The 25,301-nt window shown below is 35.7% G+C and overlaps 1 protein-coding gene and 1 pseudogene across 2 annotated transcripts in view; both read right to left on the minus strand.

Moving 5' to 3' along the window:
- DIAPH2 (diaphanous related formin 2) overlaps positions 1-25,301 on the minus strand; it is an 881,199-nt gene that overhangs the window by 165,111 nt on the left and 690,787 nt on the right. The window lies entirely within an intron of this gene.
- LOC123805009 lies at positions 2,728-3,834 on the minus strand (annotated as a pseudogene).

The raw sequence follows: 25,301 nt of genomic DNA on the forward strand, positions 1-25,301 counted from the left end.
AGGTAATCTTTACTGGGATGACCTTGGTTGTAGTTTTTTGAGCTTAATGTACCTGAGTATCTACATATCTCCCCAAATGTGGGAAGTTTTCAGCTATTATTTCTTTAAGTAAACTCTCTGCCTCTTTCTCCTCCTTCTGAGACTCCTATACTGCAAATATTCACTCATTTGATTGTGTCCTATAATTCATGTAGGCTTTCTTCAGTATATGTCATTCTTTTTTTTTTCCTTGTGGTCCTCTGGCTAATGTCAAGTGATCTTCAAATTTGCTGATCTTCTAATTAAACTGCTGTTAAAGCTCTCTATTGAAATTTTCAGTTCTGTCATTGTATTCTTCAGTCTGAGATTTCTGTCTGGTTCTTTTTTATGTTTTCTATTTCCTTATTAAACTTCTCATTTTGTTCACAAATTGTTTTACTGATTTATTTAGTTGTTTGTCTGTGTTAATTACATTTCTTTAAAATGATTCTTTTGAATTCTTGTCAGGAAATTCATAGATCTCCAATCCCTTGAGGTCAGTTACTGGAGCTTTAATTAGTTTCCATTGGCAGTAGAATCATATTTGCCTGATTCTTCACAATCATGTAGCTTTGCATTGGTGTCTGTGCATTTAAAGAGACGAATACCTCTTTCAGTTTCTATAGACTGAGTTCAGCAAGTAAATAACTTCACCTGTTGGATCCCACAGCTGATGGACTTACCTCCAAAATTGCAGTCATACTGTTTGAAGCTGAGTCACAAGGCTGATGCTGGGGTGTATGGATGGGTGTGGGTCCCACCAGGTCCCTGAGAGGGCTTCTGCTAGGTCACAGGGTGGGTCTCTGGGAAGCAGGACTGGCCCTGGCCCATGGTCAAGAGGGGATAGAACTGAGTCCCAGGACTACTTCAGGGTCCACTGTCAATACTGAGGTCTGCAGAACTGACTCTAGAGACATGGATGAGCATTTCTGCCTCCAGGTCTCTGGGTAGGCTGACTGCTCCCTGTTTCCAGTTGGGAGGTGCGGACGCTAGCTAGGTACAGGGCAATTTCAAGATATCTAGAGATACTGATGGGAGTGCCTCTTACTGGATTCCTAGACTGGCAGGACTGCTCATGAACTGCAGCTAGGAGAGGCTTGAGCCCAGTTACAAGGCTATTTCACAACCTCCTGTCAAACTGAGTTTTGCAGCCTTATCTCCAGAAGCTACAGGACCACAGCTGAGAGAGACTGGAGCCGTGGGATATTTCAGGGTCCACAGCCAGGACTGAGCTCTGTGGGCCTATTACCTGAGGTACGGGTAGGTGTGATTCCTCCCAGGTTCCTTGGCACAAAGCACTGGTGTCAGACCCAGGCCATATGGAGTTGTAGCTGAATCCCCTGGGGTCCAGAGTTATTTCTGGGTCTGTAGTTGGGACCAGTGAGTGAGTCAGCTACTTAGGAACCTGTCTTCTCAAAACAGCTTTCCTTGGTCTTGGAGTTGACTACTATTTCACAATCTAGTACCTAGATGCCAAAGCTCCCACAAGGACATTTTGTCTGTAGTTAGATGCCAAATTATTGCTACTGAGGAAGAAAGACAGCAGGGGATCTCCTAGGTGACAATATTGCTAACATCACTCCCTTACATTTACTTTCTGAATCACTTCTGGGATAAAGTGCTGATTTATAAATATATGCAGTATATGTATAAAAATATCTACTACAGCATTATGTATAGCAGCAAGAAATAGAAACAAGTTCAATATCCAATTTAGGGATTAATGAAATGAATAATCATATATCCAGATAATGTAATATGCAACCATTAGAAAGGTGAACAATAATAAGATTTGTTAATATATGAAAATGCTTACAAAGTAAAATGAAAAAGAAACAGACACAACTGTGTATAAAGTATAACATGAATAATGGAAAGTATGCATAGAAATACACACTAGAAAAATATACCAAAATATTAATGGTAATTGTTTCTAGATATTGAGACCGTAGTTGAAATTTTTCTTTGTCTTTGCATGTTATGTTTCCAAATTTTCTACAAAGAGCAAACATTATCTTTTATACTGTAAAACATTTTAATAGGGAAATATGATGATAACATATTTGAAATTATTTGGTCAAGCTTGGAAAAAGAAAAGGTCAAAGGAAAATATAACAGATAACTAAAATAGAGCACATATTTATTTAGGTAATTAATTTATTCCTTCATTCAATAAATCTTTACTAAGGAGGACATACTATATTCCAGGAACATAAACAATCTTAGCCATTACTTTTCTCTTTCCTTCCTTCCTTCCTTCCTTCCTTCCTTCCTTCCTTCCTTCCTTCCTTCCTTCCCTCTCTCCCTCCCTCCCTTCCTTTCTTCTCTCTCTTTCTCTCTCTCTTTCTTTTTGCCATTCCCAAACTCATTTGATGAACCTCATTAAGATTTTATAAATCCAGATATATTTAACAAGTCAAAATGTTCATCTTTACACACACACACACACACACACACACACACACACACACTTCTATAACTGGTTTGGATGTCACAGATTTAAAAAAGTTCTACAGGATTCTGGCTTGCAATTTCCCACTTTATCCTCACTGAAAAAAAAAACAAAGTCAGGTGTATATTATTATGGCTTCACCATTCTTCTTTTGCTATTAGTATGTCTTGCTTTATATTTTCTCTGAAGACATCAAACAAAATCCTTTTGATAATTTTTAAAGTGCTAGTTCTTTACAGAAGTGTTACATTCTTATTTCAGGGTTTCCTCCCAGACATTTTCAAGGTAACTGGCTTACTACAATATGTACATTCAGCAAATAAGATGTTAAAACTCTGTCTACTAGTCTGTATTCCTCTCAACAACTCATATAAGCATAATTTGATGGAAAGGCTGTCCACACTGGGAATTATGACACACTTGATCGGGAATGGCACCAATAAGTTGACAGGCATAACAAATTTAACAATCCATAGAAAAATCTGATTTTTCCAGGATAGTGCAAGCTGGTAAATCAATTTCCTAAACACCTTTCAATTGTTGTAATAGAGTGTTTTCTGGATCCCACAAATGTATGTTTCTGCTCAGCTTAATTCCAGGGGGTTTCATCACATGGTCAGCTCCAAGGAAACATAGTAGGTTATTAGGGTCTACCTCTATGTTTATTGAAGCATTGTTCCCTACTGCAATTCTGTGTGATGTTGCACTCCATGTAGGTGTTTCTGGCTTAAGTTTCCAAGTTTTCTCATCAATTTCATGCATGACATCCCAGAATGCCTTCAAGGATTCCAATACTGCTAAATATTGATTATGATGCTTATTATAGAGGTCTGTGGTGTCCAGGAATGAGAAAATGAAACAGGAAAATCCACAAAACAATCTGGTGATTCTTCAGGGTACTTTGCCTTCAACTTGAGAGTGATTAGATGCTTTCTACCAGAACCACCTTCAACTTTTAACTTGATAGAGCTGAAGCAAGAAACCACATATACAAGTTCAACCCAACCCAGAATTCCTATCTCTTCATTAAGGCTTGAATAGAACTGGGAAGGAGGAAGTAGTGCACGTATCTCTCATATATTCTTCGAAGTAACTTTCAAAGCTATCTTCAACTCCAACATAAAGTTCATTAGATTAGCAGAGTGCTTTATTTGCTGTTGTACGATTTGATAGTATCCATTAAGTATTATACTCTGCTGCCAACTATGTAGTACTTTTGCATTCTTCAGTTACAAATCTTCAGGCAACAATATTTTAATATGTAAGTCTCTGAGCAGTAATAAACCCTTCATACACGCTTTCACTCAGTTCTGGGGCAGAAGCAATGGGCACTGGTGCAACAGGCTCGCTTCTGTATCCTCCATGGCTCACCATCTATGGAGCTTCAGAGGGCTTATGAGTTGGCCGGGCCACCATTACTTTTCATATGAATGACTCAGAATACTGCAGAAGTCCATTTCCATTGTTTTTTTTTATCTTTTAAAAATGAAACTAAACCATATCATTTCAGTCAGACAATTCTGAAATACCAGCAAGGAGACACTGACCAATTTATAATTCAGTAAGTGATGTCCATCTTCATGTGGCATCATTCCTTTCCACAATCATATTCTTTATGATCACAATAAAAAATAATAAGAGAATAAGAACCTAGAGCATTGGAGAATATGAATCCACCCACAATCATTTCCCAGGATGGCTAGATTCTGGATGACCTCAGCAGGAAAACCTAATATCACTTTTACAGCATGCTGAATTTTTTTTTTGAAGACAGCCCCTAGACAGTGACAGCTTCTGTTCATAGGTTTCATGAAAGCAAATAAAAAATTAAAACATTAATATTATGTTTCTGTTTCTGACAGAGCTATGATGGCTATGGCTCCTCTGATCATGAGACTTACATATATATTTGTCTCCAGTAATGGAACAAATCAGAACAACAACATAAAAATCTTTATGGAGATACTATTATAAGTATGAACAAGTTGCATTTCTTAGGTGTATATTTGACTATATTGGTTTCTCAAGAAAGAGCTGTTACTTTTGCAGTCCACTTATAACTAATATGTTTGAGACTTCAATCAGAGCAAAATATTGGTGGAAAATATTGTAGAAAAAATATATTTAAATTTTTCCTACCTTAAAAAATAATCAGGTTCCTGTTAAAGGTGAGATCATATGGTATTTGTTTTCGGGGGAAAAAGGGTGAAGGGTTTTCAGGAACAAGTATAAAGGACACATGGACAATAACAAGGTGGGGTAGAAATGTGAGGGAGGTGGAAAGGGCTGGGGGCTTGGGCTGGGATGGGGGAAAGGCAGGAAACTGTATGTGAACAACAATTAAAATTAAAAAAACTTTAAAAAAATCAGGAAAAATTACTGTTTTAAATCCTAGTGTTGCTTGTCCTTGATCCAAAATAATTTTTCTTTCCAAAATTTTACTTCACTAGAATAGTGAAGTAAAGAAAATCAGCTAAGAAAATAAAGCATTTTCAATATTATAGATGTAAACACAAAAAACTAAGTCTAACATTGAAATATAAAGGCCAGGGTACAAGCAATACTTTCATTGCTTTTTAACTTGTAACAAAAGGATTAGGTTTCATTATAATTATTTAGAACCTGGAGTATGGGAAGATGGATACTTTAAAATAAGACCTATTCTAATTGTTCCATTTAGAACATATGACCTACTTTAATAAGTCTGAGTCTGAAAAGCAATGCAACTCAAAGTTCAATAGAATATATTTACTGCATTTATTTAAATATCTCAAATTCTGGCTTACATTTTAATTATTCATTATCTCAGTCAATTATAGATATTATAGATATACATGAAACCAATAGCATCTTACCTATTTTCCTAGTAATGACCTGACAATCATAATAAAACTTGTCATCCCATCTTCTGATCACATTTTACTAAGCATCCCCAGTTTTGGGAATTAATACTGGAATATTTATGTACCCAAAACATGTTTCTCTTTTTCATATAATAACAGTCCTGCAGCCAAGAGTCACATTTCCTCCTAGCCTTGAAGTATTCAAAATGAGACAGGTAATGTAAGTATAAATTGGATCACACAGAGACTTTCAGCTACTGTAAAACTTTTGGATCTTCCTAGAAGTAGTGGGAAGCTATAGAAATAAATGGCATTGGCTTAATATAGTAATGGCATTGGCTTAATATAGTAATATAGTTCAAACACTTTAAACTGTATTCGAGTTTTAAATAAATAAACTTTAAAAAATTCATTAAATTTTCACAGTTGCCATCTCATTTAGTCTTCACAACCACTGTGGGAAATAAAAAAGATTTCCTCATTTGTGATTAACATTTGGATTAACTTACTAAAGTATGGAAGATGTGCTAGCATGATGAAAATTCCCCAAGTTTCAATGTCAAAACTTTCTGTCTTTTAATATATAATATTTACTGTATTTTCCATTACCTTATATCCCCCTTATATACCCCTCCCCACAGCAATCACCAGGCTGTTGTCCACATACATGAGTCCTTTTTCCTTTATGATCAATCCCTCCAAGCCCCTAACATCCCTCCCCCAGCTGTCATCTCTCCATCTATGTGTCTGTCTCTGTTTTGCTTGTTGGTTCAGTTGCTTCATTAGACTTTATCAATGAGTAAAATCATATGATATTTGTCTTACTCTGACTGGCTCATTTGACTTAAAATAATGTTCTCCACATCCATCCATACTGTTGCAAAGGGTAATTTTTTTTTAAGCCAAGTTGTATTCCCTTGTGCAAATGTCACATAATTGTTTGAGCCACTCATCTACTGATGGAGAGCTGGGCTGGTTCCCTATCTTGGCAATTGTAAACAAGGCTACAGTGAATATAGGGGAACGCATGTTCTTTTGAATTAGTGTTTTGGGTTCCTCTGGATATATTTCCAGGAGTGAGATTGCTGGGTCAAAAGGTACATCCACTTTTAACTTTTTGTGGTATCTCTATATTGCTTTTCCACAGTGGCTGCACCAGTCTGCATTCCCACCAACAGTGCAAAAGGGTTCCTTTTTCTCCACATCCTTCCCAGCACTTGTTGTTTGTTGATTGATTGATGATAGCCATTCTGACAGGTGTGAGGTGATATCTCATTGTGGTTTTAATTAGCATTTCTGTGATGATTAGCAATGCTGAGCATCTTTTCATATGTTTATTGGCCATCTGCATATCCTCTTTGGAGAAGTGTCTATTCAGGTAGTTTGCTCATTTTTTAATTGGGTTTGTTTTTTGGTATTGAGTTTTGTAAGTACTTGATAAATTTTGGGTACTAACCCCTTATCATATGTATCAGTGAAATGTACTCCCATTCTGTGGGTTGTCTTTTTATTTTGTTGATGATTTCCTTTGCTGTGCAAAAATGTTTTAGTTTGATGAAGTCCCATTTGTTTGTTTATTCTTGTGTTTCCCATGTCTGGGGAGGTATACTCCATAATAAATTTGTACAATGTCTGAGGTTTTGCTGCCTATGTTTTCTTCTATGATTTTTATGGTTTTGGGTCTAACATTTTAGTCTTTCATCCATTTTGAATTTATTCTTGTCTGTTGTGTAAGAAGATAGTCTAAGTTCATTTTTCTGCATGTATCTGGCTGATTTTCCCAACACCATTTGTTGAATAAAATATCTTAAGCCCATTGTATGTGCTTGCTTCCTCTATTGAATATTAATTGACTATAAAGGTATGGGTTTACTTCTGAGCTCTCTATTCTCTTCCACTGATCCATTTGTCTGTTTTTATGCCAGTACCAGACTGTTTTGATTACTATGGCTTTGTAGTATAGCTTGAAATTAGGTAGCATGATATTTCTAACTTTGTTCTTTCTCAGGATAGCTGTTGGTATGCAGGACCTTTTGTTGTTCTATACAAATTTTTGAAATTTATTCTGTGAAATATGTCATTGGAATCTTGGTAGGAATTGAGTTCAATCTATAGATTGCTTTGGGTAGCATGGACATTTTAACGATGTTAATTCTTCCTACCTATGATCACAGTATGTGCTTCTACTTATTCATACCTTCTTCAATTTCTTTCTTTAGTGTCTTACAATTTTCCAAGTACAGGTCTTTTCTGAGTACAGGTGCTTGGTTAGGTTTATTCCTAAGTATTTTTTTGAAGCAATTGTACATGGGATTGTTTCCTTAATTTCCCTTTCTGTTACTTCATTATTGGCATATAAAAATGCAACTGATTTCTGGATATTAACTTTGTATCCTGCTACTTTGCTGAATTCATTTCCATTCTAGTAGTTTCTTCATGAAATATTTGGGGTTTTCTATGTACAGTACCATATCATCTGCAAATAGAGACAATTTTACTTCTTTCTTTCCAATTTGGATGCCTTTTATTTCTTCTTGTCTGATTGCTGTGGCTGGACTTCCAGTACTACGCTGAATATGAGAGGTGAAAGTGGACATCTGTGTATGGTTCCCAACCTTAAGGGGGACACTTGGATTTTTTTGCCCATTGAGTATGATGTTGGCAGTGGGTTTGTCATATATGACCTTTTTTATATTTATGTATGTTCCCTCTATTCTCACTTTGCTGAGAGGTTTTATCATAAATAGGTTCGGATTTTATGAGATGCTTTTTATGCATCTATTGATATAGTCATGTGGTTTTTATCCTTCCTTTTGTTATGTGGTGAATCACATATATTGATTCGCAAATGTTGTACTATCCTTGCATTCCCAGAATAAATCTCACTTGATCATGGTGTATGATGTATTTGATGCATTGCTGTGTTCAGTTTGCTAATATTTTGTTGAGGATTTCAACATCTATGTTCATCAGTGACATTGACTTATAATTTTCTTTCTTTGTAGTGTCTTTATCTTGTTTTGGAACTAGGATAATGCTTGCCTAAAAATGAGATTGGGAGCCTTCCCTCCTCTTGAATTTTATGAAATAGTTTGAGAAGGAGAGGTGTTATTTCTTCTTGGATTAATTGGTAAATTTCACCTATGAAGCCATCTGGTTCAGAGCTTTTGTTTGTTGGGAGTTTTTAAATTACTGCTTTAGTGCCATTAGATATAATCTGTCTCTTCAGATTATCTGATTCTTCCTGATTTATTTTTGGAAGATTGTATGTTTCTAGGAATTTATCCATTCCATCTGTGTTGTCTAGTTTGTTGACATACAATTGCTCATAATATTTTCTTACAATCCCTTCATATTTCTCCTTTTTCATTTCTGATTTTATTTATTTGGGTCTTTTCTCTTTTTTTCTTAATGAGTCTTGTTAAATGTTTGTCAATCTTATTTATGTTTTCAAAGAACCAACTCTTGGATTCATTGATCTTTTGTATCATTTTTTAAGACTCTATTTTATTTATTTCTTTTCTGATCTTAATTATTTCATTCCTTCCTCTCACATTGGGCTTGTTTGTTGTAATCTTTCAGGTTCCTCGGGTGTGAAGTTTCATTGTTTATTTGAGGTTTTCTTGTTTTTTGAGACAGGCCTGTACTGCCATGAATTTCCCTCTTAAGATTGCTTTCCCAGTGTCCCACAGATTTTAGATTGTTTGGTTCTCATTTTCATTTATTTCAAGGCATCTTTTCATTTCTTCCTTGATATCACTGTTGACCCATTCATTGTTTAATAACATGTTATTTAGCTTCCATGTGTTTGTGTTTTTCAGTGATCTTCTTGTGATTGATTTCTAATCATAGCACTGTGGTCAGAGAAGGTGCTTGATATATTTCAATCTTCTTAAATTTACTGAGACTTGTTTTGTTTCCTAACATGTGTTCTATACTAGAAAATGCTCCATGTGCACTTGAAAAGTATGTATATTCTGCTGCTTTGGGGTGAAATGCTCTGAAGATACCAATTAAATCCATTTGATCTAGTGTGTTGTTGAAGGCTGCTGCCTTATTGCTGATTTTCTGCCTGGAAGATCTACCTAATGAAGTCAATGGGGTGCAAAAATCCCCAACTATAACTGTATTTCTGTCAAGCTCTCCCTTTATGTCCATCAAGATTTGCTTTACATGTTTAGGTGCTCCTATGTTTGGTGTGAAAATATTTACTAGGGTTATATCATCTTTTTGGGTTGTTCCCTTTATCATTATGTAGTGTCCATCTTTGTCTCCTAATACACCTTTTGTATTAAAGTCTATCTTGTCTGATATATGTACTGCTACCCCAGCTTTTCTTTTCCATTTGAATGAAATATCTTTTTTCAACCCCTTACTTTTAGACTGTATGTATCTTTCAATCTGAGATGGGTCTTTTGGAGGCAGCATATATATGGGTCATGTTTTATTATCCACTCAGTTACCCTTTGTCTTTTGGTTGAAGCATTTAATCCATTTACATTTAAGGTGATTATTGACAGATGTGCATAGTACCATTTTCTCTTTCTCTCCCTGACCCCTTCTCTCCTACCCCTCTCCCTCCTCATCCTTCTGCTTCCTCTTCTTCCTCTTTCTTCTTCCTTCTCCTTCCAGCAAACCCTTTAACATTTGTTGCAGTAGTAGTGTGGTGTTAACAAACTCCTTTAGCTTTTTCTTGTTTCAGAGGCTCCTTATTTCTCCTTCAATTTTAAATGATAGCTTTGCTGGTTAAAGAAACCTTGGTTGTAGCTCCTTGCCTTTCATCAACCTTAAATATTTCACACCACTCCCTTCTGGCCTGAAATGTTTCTGACTAGTTATCAGATAGCAATCTAATTGTTGCTCCCTTGTAGGTAACTATCTGATTTTTACTTGTGGATTTTAGGATTCTCTCCTTATCTTTAGGCCTTGTCATTTTAATTATGATGTGTCCTGGTGTAGGACTCTATTGGTCCAACTTGTTTGGGATTCTCTGAGCTTCCTGGACTTCTTTGTCTTTTTCCTTTACCAGATTAGGGAAGTTTTTAGTCATTATCTCTTCAAATAGGTTCTCAATCCCTTGCTCACTCTCTTCTCCTTCTGGTATTGCCATGATGTAGAGGTTATTATATTTCATGTAGTTTAAGATGTTTCTGAAGCTCTGCTCATTTTTTAAACTTTTTTTGTTTTTGCTGCTCTGCCTGATTGTTTTTTTTACCTCATCTTCCAAAACTGATTTGATCCTCTTCTCCATCTAACCTACTATTTATTCTTTCCAGTGTATTATGTATCTGAGACATTGCATTTTTATTTCTGACTCATCCTTTTTTATGGTTTCTATGTCTTTTTTCGTGTTGTTGAGTATCCTGTAATCACTACTCTGAACTCTCTATCCAATGAATTGTTTACTTCTCTTTCATCTAGTTCTTCTGGAGAATTCTCTTGTTCCTTCATTTGGGGTCTATTTCTTTGTCTTCTCATTTTGGCTGCTTCTCTGTATTTTCCACTTTAGATGTGAAACTAATCAACCATCAATCTGAGCAGTTGTTAATCTAATCAATCAGTAATCAGCAGCTAGGTTTAAGCACCACAGGGTGGGGCAGAATAATTCCTGCGGGCAGGGCTATTGCTTCCCCCTTAGGCTGTTGCCATTTAGAGGAGTGCTCTGCCTGAGAAAGATAACTCCTGCTATATGGGGGATGACTCAGCACAGGAATCCTGGTGGCTGTTCCCTTAGTTCTCTCCCCAGAGCCACCAACCCCAGACTCTCCTCAAGCTTCTCTAGTCCACTCAGCCTTTCCTTTGCTGGTACCCAGTGTAAGTGGCTGCAAGATAAATTTTGTGCTTGGGCCCTTTAAAAGGCTCTCTGCATCTCCACCTGTCTCTTCCTGGCCAACAGAACTCTGAGTTGTTGTTTTTTTTTTGGGGGGGGGGGAGATGATATATTCGTAATGGTAGATTATCTGAGAGGTTTTTACTTTTTTTGTTCATTATAAAATTCCTCTATTTCCTTCAAAGAAAAACAAAAGGTGGGCTACTCTGGAGGAGGCTTATCCTGTGACTGAAGGCTGTCACTCAAAATGGGCATTACATCATAATGAATGGCACTGATCATATTAATATTGTGTGCCACCACAAAAAAGCATAGCATGGAGATACATTAATAAAAGATATATGCTATAATTATAGCATTTCAGTAAACTGTGGGACATAAGCATTCCCAGATGCAAAGAGAAGAAAGAGATAATGCAGTTGAAGGGACCAGAGGAGAAGTTGTGGGGAAGTGAGGGTTACAGAATGACAAAGTGTCAGTTGTAAAAAAACAAAACAAAACAAAACAAAAACCCAAGGTGAGAGTAGGTAAAAATGCTAGAATGACACCTAGTTATCACCGGATACCAAAGGAGCTACATATGTTATACAGGTATACACACAGCATAGCTCATTTTACTGAGATATATTTTCAAAGAGGCTTTTATAATTTTAAAATCTCCCATTCCACACACTTTAAAAGAAACTAACCAAGCTAGTTCAAGAGTGTTGTTGGTTAAAAACTATATATTCAAGATACATGAGGATGTCCCTTTGGTTTGAACCACTGTAAAAACAGCAACATAACATGATTTTACAACATCTTTGAAGATTTTTACCTCTTGATACCCACATGCAATTTCCATTAACATTAAAGCTCAGATTTATAGGTGCTCACCAATGGATGTATATATCTAAGTTTTATTGAAATAAACGGGTCCTACAGCCACTATTTATTTCTAGGCAATGAAGAATTTGAAGAATGGCATAGAAATCTTTTTTTTAAAGTCTAGTCTTTATTTACTACTTCATTTAGCTGCTGCAGTACTCAAGAAATTTGAATTGATATTCACACAATATATAACAATCACTTGATCCATGTAAAAAAAGAGGCAGCTACTTTGTACATTTAACCATGCTAACATAATGCTGAGCAGAGAACATGATAAATACCATAGCCAACTGAAATGGTATAAGCAATTTTAGTAAGTAGAATGTAAGACATAAAGCATCCTATAATGCTGAGCATTTTTATAAGCAATGGTGAGAGGTGCTAACCCCATGCATAATGGGTCCATCTAAAGAGCACCACGGGGGACTCATTCAGATACTGGTCCACCCACCCTTTGTTTCTTTGACTATAGCTCTCACTCCTTGCTTGTCATTTCCTTGGGGATTTAGTCAGATGAAATTCTCTAGGATTATAATAGGAATTGTTTTGTTAAAAGCCTGGCAACCAATTGAAAATACTACCTTTTCCCACCACTCCTCAACAATCTTCCTTTTGAATGATCATCAGTTGTTTCACAACATAAAATCCATTTATACTGTACAAAGTTTTTTACTTGCTAGTAAACCAGGATATATTATTTAGTTTTATTACTTTGATTATGAAAATCATAAAATAAAAGGCATGTGCAATAAAAACAGATTATGAAACCAACACCTGTTTTCAAATTGCCTTGGGTCTGTTTATGAAGCAGTTTGGCCTAAAGCAATCAGTAAAACCAGATTTGAATGCTATTATAAACAGGCATAGGCTTTCCTTACATAACACATATTTATGTTTATCAATAAAAGCTGAAACTTAAAGATTGCAGTAATAATTTTGTGAGAAAACAGGGCAAATTTATTATCTGTGATCCCTTCTTTATCTCTTCCTATTGCATCTGGGACAATTCTGAAGTACTTAGGTGATATGACTAAATCTTATTGGTAGAGGGTTTTTCTATTTTAAGCACAAATCTGGCATTTAAAAATCCAAAAGTAAAAAATTTAACATAGAAAATATCAGGAAATTAGGCAAATTAAAGATACTGTCAAGAGCATGCTGTACTGTCAAATGACTAATAATCCCAGTTAAAGAGCATAAGGAATAGGTACTGGAGTTTTGAAAAGTAATACCAAGGCAAGACAGACATTTAATGTGAAAGCATAAAAGATATTTAGAGCAGAATAGACAGTATATTAAGTCATCAGTGCTTTGATTATTTTATCATCTGTACAGCTGAAACCAATGTGCACAAAAGCAGTAAAAAAATCTATGCAGTTTTTAATATATCAGCTTGCACCAGTGCTAACCATGAATCATAACCAGTGCTAGAGTATAAGGTTCACTTCCAACTTAATATATTTATATGTTTCAAAATGAGCTTATTTAGGAATATATAAAAATTGTTAGTGATATATAGTCTTTTCAAAAAAGGCTTATTCTTTGTATTTTAAAACTGTATTTTTCCTTCCAGTTTAAGTGACAGGTAGTCCATAATATAAATTACTTATGTGGATTCTGTTATAATTAGCTTAAGGAAAATCATAAACATAAGAAGAAAGAATTTTTAACATTATTAGTTTAGAAAGAACATTTGTACCATAACAAAATAGTAATATCCCTGTTCTTCTGGGGCAGAGTTTTGACACTACTAAAGGAAACAGAAGAGGAGAGCACTTTGGCATACATATTGAATTTCTCACTTTAATAATGAAGATATGGTTCTGTGCAATCTAAAATTAATTTAACATTAGTGGAAAAGAAGTAATATTCTACTATCTCTGTTTTTTTCTTTCCTATTTAAATTTAGCAAGTGGTAGCAGCTTTCAGACAGCATGCACAAAGAATTCAAATTAGATGTCAAAGTCAAATAGAAGTTTGCCTTCTATTATTTGAATAGGATTTAACTAATTTGTTCAATAACTTTTTTATTGTAGAAAATTGTTTTTTTCTCAATAAATCTTAGAGCACTGCTTAATGAACTTCAAAAGGAGTACCCATTCCATAAAAAGTGTGATACTCAAGTTGAAACAAATAAAATGGCAAGTGGATGGAGAAAGAAAATGGAAGAATAACATAAAAGAAATGGTTTAAAGGGAGAGGGCTTAACAAGACAAACCTCAGCAAATCTCTCCTCTGCCCCAAATGCAAGTCAAAGACCTTTTCATTTGGCAACAATGTAGTCCAATGACCAGAGCACCATAAAAATGTACCAGTGACTTGTTTTCATTTTAGCTGCATTTTTGACATTATATGACCTGTGGAGATGTTTCCTGCCTGTATCACACAGACAGGTACCACACTGTGACTATTCATACAGCTCTTGCTTTGGGTTGTTTTGCTAACAGGAAAGATGGATTTGTAAATAAATATTCATCTATACTCCCTTGCCCAGTCCCAATTATTCCTACAAATTGCATAATCAACCTATGTGAAAGAAGATGACAAAGAAACAATGTACTCTGAAAAACAACACTGAAGCATTCACATCATTGAGAAGATGAAAATCCCAAGATTAAAAGAGTTTGGGTCTACCTTAAAGCAGGAGCTTCCCTGCAGAAGCAGGAAGGAATGAGGGCACGTAATACTACTGCAGCTGTGATATTTCTGAAGTAGGACATGCAGAAAAGGGCACACGCTATTCATGGTTCTGAAAACATTACATTTAATTCCTCTGTGAAAGATTTAGCAGCTTAGTGGAAAGAAGCAGCACACCGAAAAACAAAACAGAACAAAAAACCAACCACAAAAGAAGAGTCAGCACTTCAAGCAAAGTTGCTTAAACTAATAATTAGAAAGGATATATTTCAGAAACAGTCACCTCTAATAATCTCATACCTTAAGGCTAGAATAAAAGATCATTGCTAACTGGTCCAAAAGCAGCTTTGGACACACAATTAGGAAGCCAAATTCTGTGATGAATTCAACCCAATCACTACTCTTTTTACCTTCAATTCTTCCAGGACATGTACCACATAGAGCCCAGAAAAGAAGCCATAATTCAAAATTAACCTTCTCTTCCATTTACAAAAATGACACATTTAACTTTTATAGCCAAATCAACTAAGAGAAGAAAACCTATTTGATGGCCAAGAATGGAACATAAATAGTAGTTTAAAAAGTGATGCATAAGCACAGGCTACAAACCAAAGTGTCGCAGGTTCGATTCCCAGTCAGGGTACATACCTGGGTTACAGGCCATGGCCCCCAACAACCGCACATTGATGTCTCTGTCTGCCTGTCTGTCTCTCTCTCTGTCTCTCTCTCTGTCTCTCTCCCCCCCTTCCCTCTCTAAAAATAAATAAATAAAATCTAAAAAAAAAAGTGATGCATAATGATTAATTAAAAAAAAACTTTTTGCATTTGATTTAACAGGGTGGTGGTTGCTTGGGGGAGGGGGTATAAGGGGACTAAATGGTACTGGAAAATACAATAAAGATTATATATTTAAAAAATCATTTTTGATAAAAGATGCAATTTCCCAAGGGCCATCCTTTAGTTTAAGTAAACAGATAAGTGCACGCACTGCAGTCTCACTTTTATTGGAGTCAGTCTGCAAGCTGGGTTACTGAGAATATCGAGGGGAACACTACATAAATTATATGACTATCTAACCACTAACCTGTACATCTGAAACCAATGAAAAATTTAAAAAAATATTTTAGGAGGAAAAACAATGAACAGAAAGTAAATAAAATTAAAAAAGGAGTTTTAAAAATAAATAAAATAAAGAATAAATGGCTGAATGAACAGAGGTGTATGTTTTATAAAATATCAGAGAAAAATTAACATATGAATTAAATTATTTAAAAAGTGTATTTTTTTAAAAAACGTGTTTTACATACCTTGGTAATAAAGAACTCTCCTAATTATGATCTATTCCAGTAAGACCTAATATTTTATTTGAATTAATTTATAAAGACAAAAATTTTTAAAGGATAAACCTGCCAAACTACTCCACTTACTGAATCCAGAAGTCTTTCCTTTTCATTGAACACATTCTCACCTGTCAGGCTGTACATAACTGTTGTAGTTTGAGGAATTTTAATGGAAAGACATTTTCCCCTTTAAAGAGTTTTGTAAGAGTGTATACTTTTTGAGACCAAAATATAAATCAGAATTGTCTGTATTAGTAGATGAAATAATTTGTGCAGCTATACAAAATGTTTACCATCTACTTGTGGCTTCACTCAGTAGTAGGAGCACTTAGAAATTCCAGCAGTGTTATCAGAATTCCAAAAGGGCTGGGAGCCAAGGGTTCATCGAAGAACTTTTCTCTGTCCCTTTGAAATGTCTTTCATTGCCCCACTCCCTGTCACCAAGACCAGAACTATTTTGCCCAAAGTAAGAGAGGTTTTCTTGCGAGCAAGAAGTAGTGCCAGTCTTGGTTTTTGTTTGTTTTCTTCAAAGAGAATGATGATACTTAAGAGAAGTAAAATAGACTTCAAATAATGCTCACACAATTATATTTCCCTAATTTTTCTTTCCCACAGCTGAAGTGAGAAATACCATATTGACACAATGGAGGTGGGAAACAGTGTTGTGAAGGAGGTAAACAGATGAAAGAGGATTCTTCTGAAGCAGCAAAATGGAATAGAGGAAAGTTGTGAACAAAGGGTCCCAGGACCACAAAGCATGGTAAGTAAGAAAAAAAGTTAAGAAATTGGAAACATAAGGATAATCTATAATGCACAGAGTCTGTGTGGATAGCATTCAATTTGACCATAATCTCCTTTCACTGCTTTGTGTCTTCCTCTGCCAGGAAATATCAGTTCTAAATGAGCCATGCAAACTGACCGATACTACTTCTGGTAACTGAAAAAAAAGTATTTAAATTGCTAGATGTGATATTTTTTTCCATGTGTTCTTCCTAATTTGATCCAACATGAATTCAACATTTAAAACATCCTCTAATAATTTCCTAGAAACTCATTATGTTGGACCTTCATTGCTGTATTTATTTTCTACCTTGGACCAATATCCCAGTCACTAATGATGGCCATCCTCTTTGTGCCTTCATGTTATGGGTTTTTAGGATTATTAATGGAACTTGCTTTAATATCCCCTTTTAGTACAAGAGAGTTTAGTTAAATTTGAACCATAAAATAACAACTACATACTAGAAAAGTTTTTTTAAAAAAATCCTTTCATTTCAGTTCAACAGCATTTGATTCCAATTACTTGTTGATATGACAAAATGAAATCCACAAATATGTACAAAGCACAGTAATCTCTTATTATCTCTGCCACTTAAAGTAGTGCTAACATAAACAACTGAGATGTCACAAACATCATAAATAAAATAAACACCTGAATATTCATACAAAGCCATACTGCATATCCCTCCTGATAAAAACTTCCCTTCATAGGTTAGCTCCAAATATTTAAAGATAACTTATCAATTTATTAGGAAATAAGATAAACATGTACACTTTTGATTAATAGCTATAAAGTTTCTAAAAAATCTAACAGGTATTATAACTGGGCACTAAAGATGAACCCATGTACAATAATATTAATTTTTCAAACAACAATATGAAATCATATCCTTGTTTTTGTATTTTTTTTCATTTCTTTGTGTCCAGGATATACATTGACTTTCTGAAACCACTGCAGAGTTTTGAATAATGTATGAAATTAAAAAAAAATCTCTGTTCATTGCCCAGGGGGAACTGTATTGCTTGCCATATAGTACATCTATGCAAGACAAACAGACCATTAAACCTAGAAATCTCAAGCTAAAACCTTCCCGAGTGGAAAGGGAAAATATCATCCTGGATTTTAGAAGTCTCTCAACCAAACAGTTCAAATCCTTAGAATAATCCTCTGAACTAGATAAGAGCCCTTAAACTTCAGAAATATCTGTTCTCCTGAGTAAAGCTGTGGGAAAGCCAGAAAAGCAATTAATTAACTTAATGTTATTCTAAAAAAATTCACTAACTCCTGCTACTTCCCTTGTCTTCCATAGCATATTTGCAAAGACCAAGGAGAAGATATGCACAACTTCAACAAAATGCAATTATTGCTACTCTCTTTTTCCTGTATTTTCTGCAGCAGTATTTAGGCATTTTCCCCTTTAAGGAGTAGGAGTAGAGGAAATTACAATCTGAGAATGACAAAGAGGTGATAGTCAAATGCAAGGACAATTAGACATAAAAATAAGAGTAATGGCATATAGTTATATTGTTTTTTTTTAATGTAGACTCAGCATTTTCCTTCACTTGTCAAGCCTAAACATTACTATGTAGAAAGGTCATGTGATGGTAATATGCATTGGACGGACATTCAGGTTTGCCCATAGAATAAACTCAGCTTTAATGGAATTTCATTTACAGTGATGTAGAATGAAGTTTCTATTTCCTTCATCTCCCACATTTCAAACTTGAGAGACAGCTTTAGGTATGATACATTTAAAAGGCTTTCATGTAGATTCATTTTTTGGGGGGGGATAACTGTGACGTATTCAACAAGCAGTTATCAAGAGCATATACTATCAATATGTTATACTGAGTTATGTTCCAGGTGCTAAAAATAAATCACAATCTTTTAAAAGTAAAATACAGTTATAAGCCTTATGGTATTTTAGCAGCTTGCATTATCTTTGTCTTTAAGAGCGTTGATACTGAGCATAACCATAAAAGGCTTCCTGGGTTAGGTGAAGCACTGTATTAAGTGCAAGGTATGTGGGCTCGTGTTTTTGCAAAAGCAAAAGATACCAATGAATAACATAAGAACTTGAATCTCAAAAGGGTACTGTGGAAAAGCTGAAGATGCCCACTGCTCTCTTCCTTTCTTCTATCATCTTCTATTCCTGTCAATTTAATTGACACAAGGAGAAGAACCATCAGGAGCAAGGTTCAAATTATTAACACACAGGAGAGGTATGTCCAAAGATTTCACAAAAGTGGGAGATAGGGAAGTAGTACGTTTATATCCAGGTGAATATGGCTGCCTTTGACCACTGGGGAAGCAGATGAAATCTTGCTGAAGAGGAAGCAGATTACAATTTCTTATCCCTTTTTAGCAAAATAATAATATACTACTTAGTCCATACAAGAGAAATATAAACCCATCATCACGAGCACCAATTAGAACAAACAATTATTTTTCTTTAGTTCTGAAAGCAATTAGTTATTCAGAAAATTTAAGGTCCTTATGACAGTCTGATAAATACCTTGTCAGTTAATGTAGCTACAAATGCACAGAATGTCTGCTCTTATTGCAGTGGTATCATGTGCCTGACATATAGGGTCCCAGACACTTATTCCTGAATTGAAGGTTGGTGAATAAGCAGGTGGTTGTGAGCTTAGCCACGAACATTAGCATGTCTGTGAGTGTTTGACATGGAATTAAACCTACCAAGATAAATTTATTGCTGCATAATAATTGCTTGTCCTCATATCCCATATTCCAATATCTGAAGGAAGCCTTTTAAATTCATAGTCTTAAAAAATCAACTGAAATTGACCTTATCTCCTATTGGCCTGGAACTATCACCAATGAAGAAATGTACAGCAGAGCTGATTATATTGTGTAGGAGAATAGAAAAGCAAAAGTGATTGGAATTTCTATAGAGTACATCATCAGTGCTTGCTTAGGACAATTTTGCATATAAATGGGGCATAAATGGTCTGTGTGCAATTTGTTCTCCAGTTGTCAAAAAATAATCAAGGACAGACTACATAGCAATCTCCTCTTTCTGGTTTCCCTAATGCAAACCTAGATCTGATTAACACATGCATGTCTGTCCCAAAAGTAAAATTTAATTTCCATAAATAAAAAGAAAACAAAAAACAAACAAAATTATGTAACTAATATAGGTACTCACTTCAATATAAAATTCACATGAAGCGATAGAAAAAAGGCAATAAATTAAGCAGTCTTAAAAATTCATAGCATTTCAGAAATCAGTGCCAATCCATCTTCCAGCCCACTCTAAGCCCCCTCCAAATACTCTCCCAAAACTGTTTTTGCTAAGGTCATCACTGAGTTCTTAACAGTTAAATCCAGTGGATTTCTTCCAATTCTTATTTTATTGGTCCTCCTGCTTACATCTGCTGCTGTTCAATACTTTCTCTTTATTTATTTTATTTTTTATTGTTTTTCAAGTACAGTTGTCTCCATTTTCACCCCACAACGGCCCCCTGCCCAACCCCATCCCCACATCTCACCCACACCCCAATGTTCATAACAGCATAATTTACAATAGCCAAGTGCTGGAAGCAACCTAAGTGCCCATCAGTAAATGAGTGGATCAAAAAACTGTGGAACATTTACACAATGGAATACTGCACAGCAGAGAGAAAGAAGGAGCTCCTACACTTTGGGACCGCATGGATGGACCTGGAGAGCATTATGCTAAGTGTGTAAGCCTGGAGGTAAAAGCACTTTGTCTTTAAAAGGGTCTATTCCTTTGGCCTCTGTGATAGCACACTAGCTTTTTACTCTCCACATCTTCATAACCAACCCCTTCATGCTTTCTTTCATGCTCTCTATCTTGGAAGCTACTCCCATAAACTGGTGGTTCTTAATTTTTGTGGCACATTAAATTCACCTAAATTACTTTAAAAAAATTCTAGCTTTGTTTTCATGTGGTATCATTTACAGACAATATATTGAAGTGCCTGGTTCATTTAGGTTTTTTTTTGTTTAATTCTCACCCAAGGATATACTTATTGCCTTAAGAGAGGGAGGGTGGGAGAGCGAGGGAGAGAGAGAGATGGAGAGGAAATTGAGATAGATAGATAAATAGATAGATAGATAGATAGATAGACAGATAGATAAAAACATTGATGTGAGAGAGAAATGTTCATCGTTTGCCTCCCATATGTGCCCTGACTGGAGAATTGAACCTGCAACCTTTTGGTGTACAGACAACACTTGAACCAACTGAGCCAGCTGGCTAGGGCTGGTTCAATTAGTTTTTAAAAATATATGACTGTCTAGGCTCTGACTGCATAGATTTGTATTTGATTCATTCAAAGAGGAACCAGACATATTTCTTAGAAGTACCTCAAAATGATTCCAATGTGTAGGTACAACTAAGAGAAGCACAAAGGTCTGTTTTCTCACTTGCCCACTGCTCTACTCATTTTCCCCAGATTATTTTACCCACTGTTGTATTTTTCACTGTCACCTGAATGCTGATCAAGTCTCCAAGATTCCTAGTATTCACGCTCTAGTTATTGCCCAGAAGTAACCAAGCTAATGCCACTGAGAACAATAAATGGCTGGCCTAAGGAGAATCTGATTTCCTTCTTCCTAATGACCTCTTTCCTTCCTCTCAAAAGAATCACACATATACTATGACCCACCTAATCCTGACTTTCAACACTTGCAAACCAGTTAATTCTAAAGTTGACAATGGTTTTCTGAAAATGGGCCCATTCCTTTTATGTCCTTTCCCAACTCTCCCCTTGCTTCTACATAGTGAACTCAAAAATGTCTTTCCTCTACCCCCTGCCCACGCCTTCTCTGTACTATTCATGAATGTCCTTTATTTTAACTTAGGAGACTAGAGCTCAGCATTAGACATCTATAAAATACATATCACACAATAGATGAGAAAGTGTTTTGTTAACTGTAAAGTGCTAGTAGTGCTAAAGTACTTTAACCATATCACACAGTATATATTTAATAAACACAATTGAGTTAAGAGGGGGAAAGGCCACCCATTTGGAAGTAAAACTAGGTATAATAATATATGATTGGCAACTCCATTCAAGATGCTTGAAAGTGTCTAGACAGAGTTTCCTGTTAGAATCTCTGGAAGAAACACAATTTATCTTTCATTCTCTAACTACCTTTCTTTCTTTAAAACCCCAGGATGTAAGGTACAAAAGATATTCATTCTTTAATCCATTAGAATCTAGCTCTTGGCCCTCACTATTTTACTAAACTGCTCAGGGAAAGGTCAACTGTTATGTGCTAGTTGAAAAACCCATCTATTTTCAGTTGACATTCTACTTAATTTTCTGCAGTATGTGACTCTGTTGACTTTCTCCATTCTAAAATTTTCTTTACCATGAGTCTTCCAGGTATCACTTTGGTTACTTCTCCTTCCTTTCTGAACATTTTTTTCCTCAATGTCCTTTGCTGATTCCTCCATTTGCCTCTTAAATATTGTAATCCCCAAACTCACTAATCTTGGCCTTCTTTACCTCTCATTGGACATACTCTTCCTGGGTGATCCCAAGATTTCTATAACTATATCTATGCAGATGTCCTGAAAATCTGTTATCTCCAGCCTCAACCCCTCCTGCTTGTGTGTAATTATGTAATCCTCTACTTAAAAAACCTCTGCTGGCCCTCTGCTGTTGCAATGTGTTTGTCATCATTGCCACTGTACACTTCCATACCTCTACTGCATGTATCTGCCATTTCCTTTACCTAAAATGCCTATTCCTCCTGTCCCTCTCCCGACAAAACTACTATTCACCCATCAAACCACAGCTCAGATGACATTTTCATCATGAAATCTTTCTTGAATTCTCTAGGCAGTTAGTTGCTCTTTTGGTACTTTGTGTAAACTTATATCATAGCAATTCTACTGTGTATAGATCTGTCTTCTTCATGAGACTCTGAGTTCTTTGCATTCCAAGGTCCTAGCACTATTGCCTGGATCTTGCTATTTGAGCAATAAATATTATCTGGATGAATGACATGCTTTTATTTGCTTACATTACATATTTTTTACTGATTTGAATTATACATAAAATATAGTAACAATACTATAGACAAAATGAAATTTGGTTGGTAAATCTAATATTCTAACACAAAATAAAGATGAAGGAACCTCATGGGAAAGAACCCATCCTAAGGAAGAAGTAAAACCTTGGAATGAACAACCACCATGATATAATAATAATAAAACAAAACCAAACACGGACCCCCAACAGACCTCAGTCATCAAAAAAGAGGATAAGCCCTGGCAAGGTGGCTCAGTTGGTTGGAGCATTGTTCTATACATCAAAAGGCTGAAGGTTCAATCCGTGGTAGGAGTGCATATAGTGCATATTTGCCATTTTGCTGATTAATGTTTCCCTTTCACATTTCTCTCCCCCCCAATAAACATATCCTTGCATAAATATTTTTAAAAAAACAGAATAATATTGAGTACTTCCTAGAATCTGTCATGGGCTTGTCTTTGGGCATTTGCTCTGTGAGGTCAAATCCTATGGAAATCGAGAGGGCTTATAAAACTGAGGGCCATTTCTCTAAACATGTCTGTAAGATTTTGAGACATAGGTAGTACTGCTTGGTATACTGGTGCAATGCCAAAATAAAGGAAGAGAGAGTCATTTCTTCCCACTCTGCCACTGACCACTGTCCAGCGGTAGAATTGTAAAGGCATGACAGTGCCAGCCATAGGAAACAGCAGGTGTGGAAATGACTGGTATTATAAGCAGAGGTTGGGGAATGGTGGTGCATGAGTGTTTGTGAAATGCCCCCTGAGAGCTTCTACAGATGCTTCAGAGATCCGTTATAGGCAGCTCAGGTCCTGAATGTACACATGGAGGCAAGAGCCAGGAAAATCCGTGTTTTATTATTTATGTGAGATAGAGAGGCCTAGAAAAATGTACATTTTGTTTTGCCATAAAGATATTTCCCTAATTATACTGTTATTTTGCAGGTCCATAAAATTAAGACCGTGTGCCTCCTGCATTTCTTCTCGTTTTTTTCAAATTTAGTTTTCTTGGTTGCCCTGCATGGTTCTAAAACCAAATTACATTTATTCAGTTTCCTGGTTTCCTTTTTTGTACGATGCTTCTCTTGTTTTTTTTTTTAATGTCTAGAATTATATATCAAAATGTAGTCATAGCCAAAGTAACTAAGTTAGATATCTATCTCCTGCAGAGAAGCCTATTTATATATACACTTATACACAGAGTGGCCAAGGAATGAATAAGTCAAGTTGGTTAAAGGAGGGGAAGCAAGTGTTAAGGATTGATAGTTAGTCAGTAATAAAACAGATGTGGCACTGTGCATTTATATTAAGTGTGTTTTTCACTCCTTCAAGGTTTTTCTCTGTGTTTTTCCCCCTCTAAAGCTTACCTTTGATCTTATAATGACAAAATCAGAAATAATGATGGGCGATTCTTTACAAAGTGTGTTGTAAAACATATAGCATCTTAAGTGCTAACAAAGGCTATAACAAAGAGGGTACATAAAGATTTAGCAAATTTCATAGAAAATAGATTCATACTAGGTTATTAAGGAAAACTGAGATGTTCCTTTTACCCACCAAGCTTCTACAAAGCATAACCCACATTCTAGGGATGCAAGGGCTCTCCAAAGGTGAGAGGGTAGGGAAAGTTACTCTAACTCCTGTGTTGTACAAACATACAATTCCTAACTGTTATGGCACATAGAAGATTGTGTTGCAATTGTACTGGCTTACATTCATGTTTTCCCAAGTAGTATGTAAATTCCTTGAGGCAAGGGGCCTATTTGGTGTTGGATCCTCAGTGCCCAACCTAGTATATTACACCCAGGAGGCTCTCAACAGTATTGCTCAATTGTTGACCTAATACTATCTATCCCTATAGCCTCACTATCTACTCCTGAATTCAGCTCTCAGTTACATTGCAATATTGAAAAGATGTCCTTAAAATGTCACCAGAAAGCTCCAGTGTGGCAAACCATTGGTCTTTATCCATTTTGATTCCACTGTAGTATATGTCGCTATTTAATATGTCCAACTTTCTTAATACTTTCCTTTTCCTTTGCTTCTAGATCAAGAGTGTCTTCATTCTCCTCCTGCCTGCCCAAGTCTTCCTTGTCTATCTTCTTAGCTAGTTCTGCTTTTAGCCCCTAAGTGGAGGCATTTCCAAGATTCTTGTTGTGGACCTTTTTCTTAATAATCCCTCTAACAATCTCTTCCATTTCCAGGAATCTCATGAACTCAGTTGTGTGATGAAATCTACACCCATATTTACAGAAATTTTCTAAATAGCTTGATCCCAATGCTATGCCACCCATTTTAGGTTCACTTAACCAAAATGGAATTTATCTTCTATCAGCAGTCATTTTCCTAATCTTAATAGTTTTCTTTAGTAAGCCAACTGTCCTTCAAACTAATCACACTCAGAACCCTAGAATCATCCTTAACTCCTGGTTACTCTGCTTCCCCTATATTATCTCCTTTGACTAAGAATATGAGAGTAGAATTCTCATTCATCATTCACTC

The sequence above is a fragment of the Phyllostomus hastatus genome, unplaced genomic scaffold, assembly GCF_019186645.2.
Source record: "Phyllostomus hastatus isolate PE091 unplaced genomic scaffold, TTU_PhHast_1.1 phas_scaffold_28, whole genome shotgun sequence".
NCBI classification, from domain to species: Eukaryota; Metazoa; Chordata; class Mammalia; order Chiroptera; family Phyllostomidae; genus Phyllostomus; species Phyllostomus hastatus.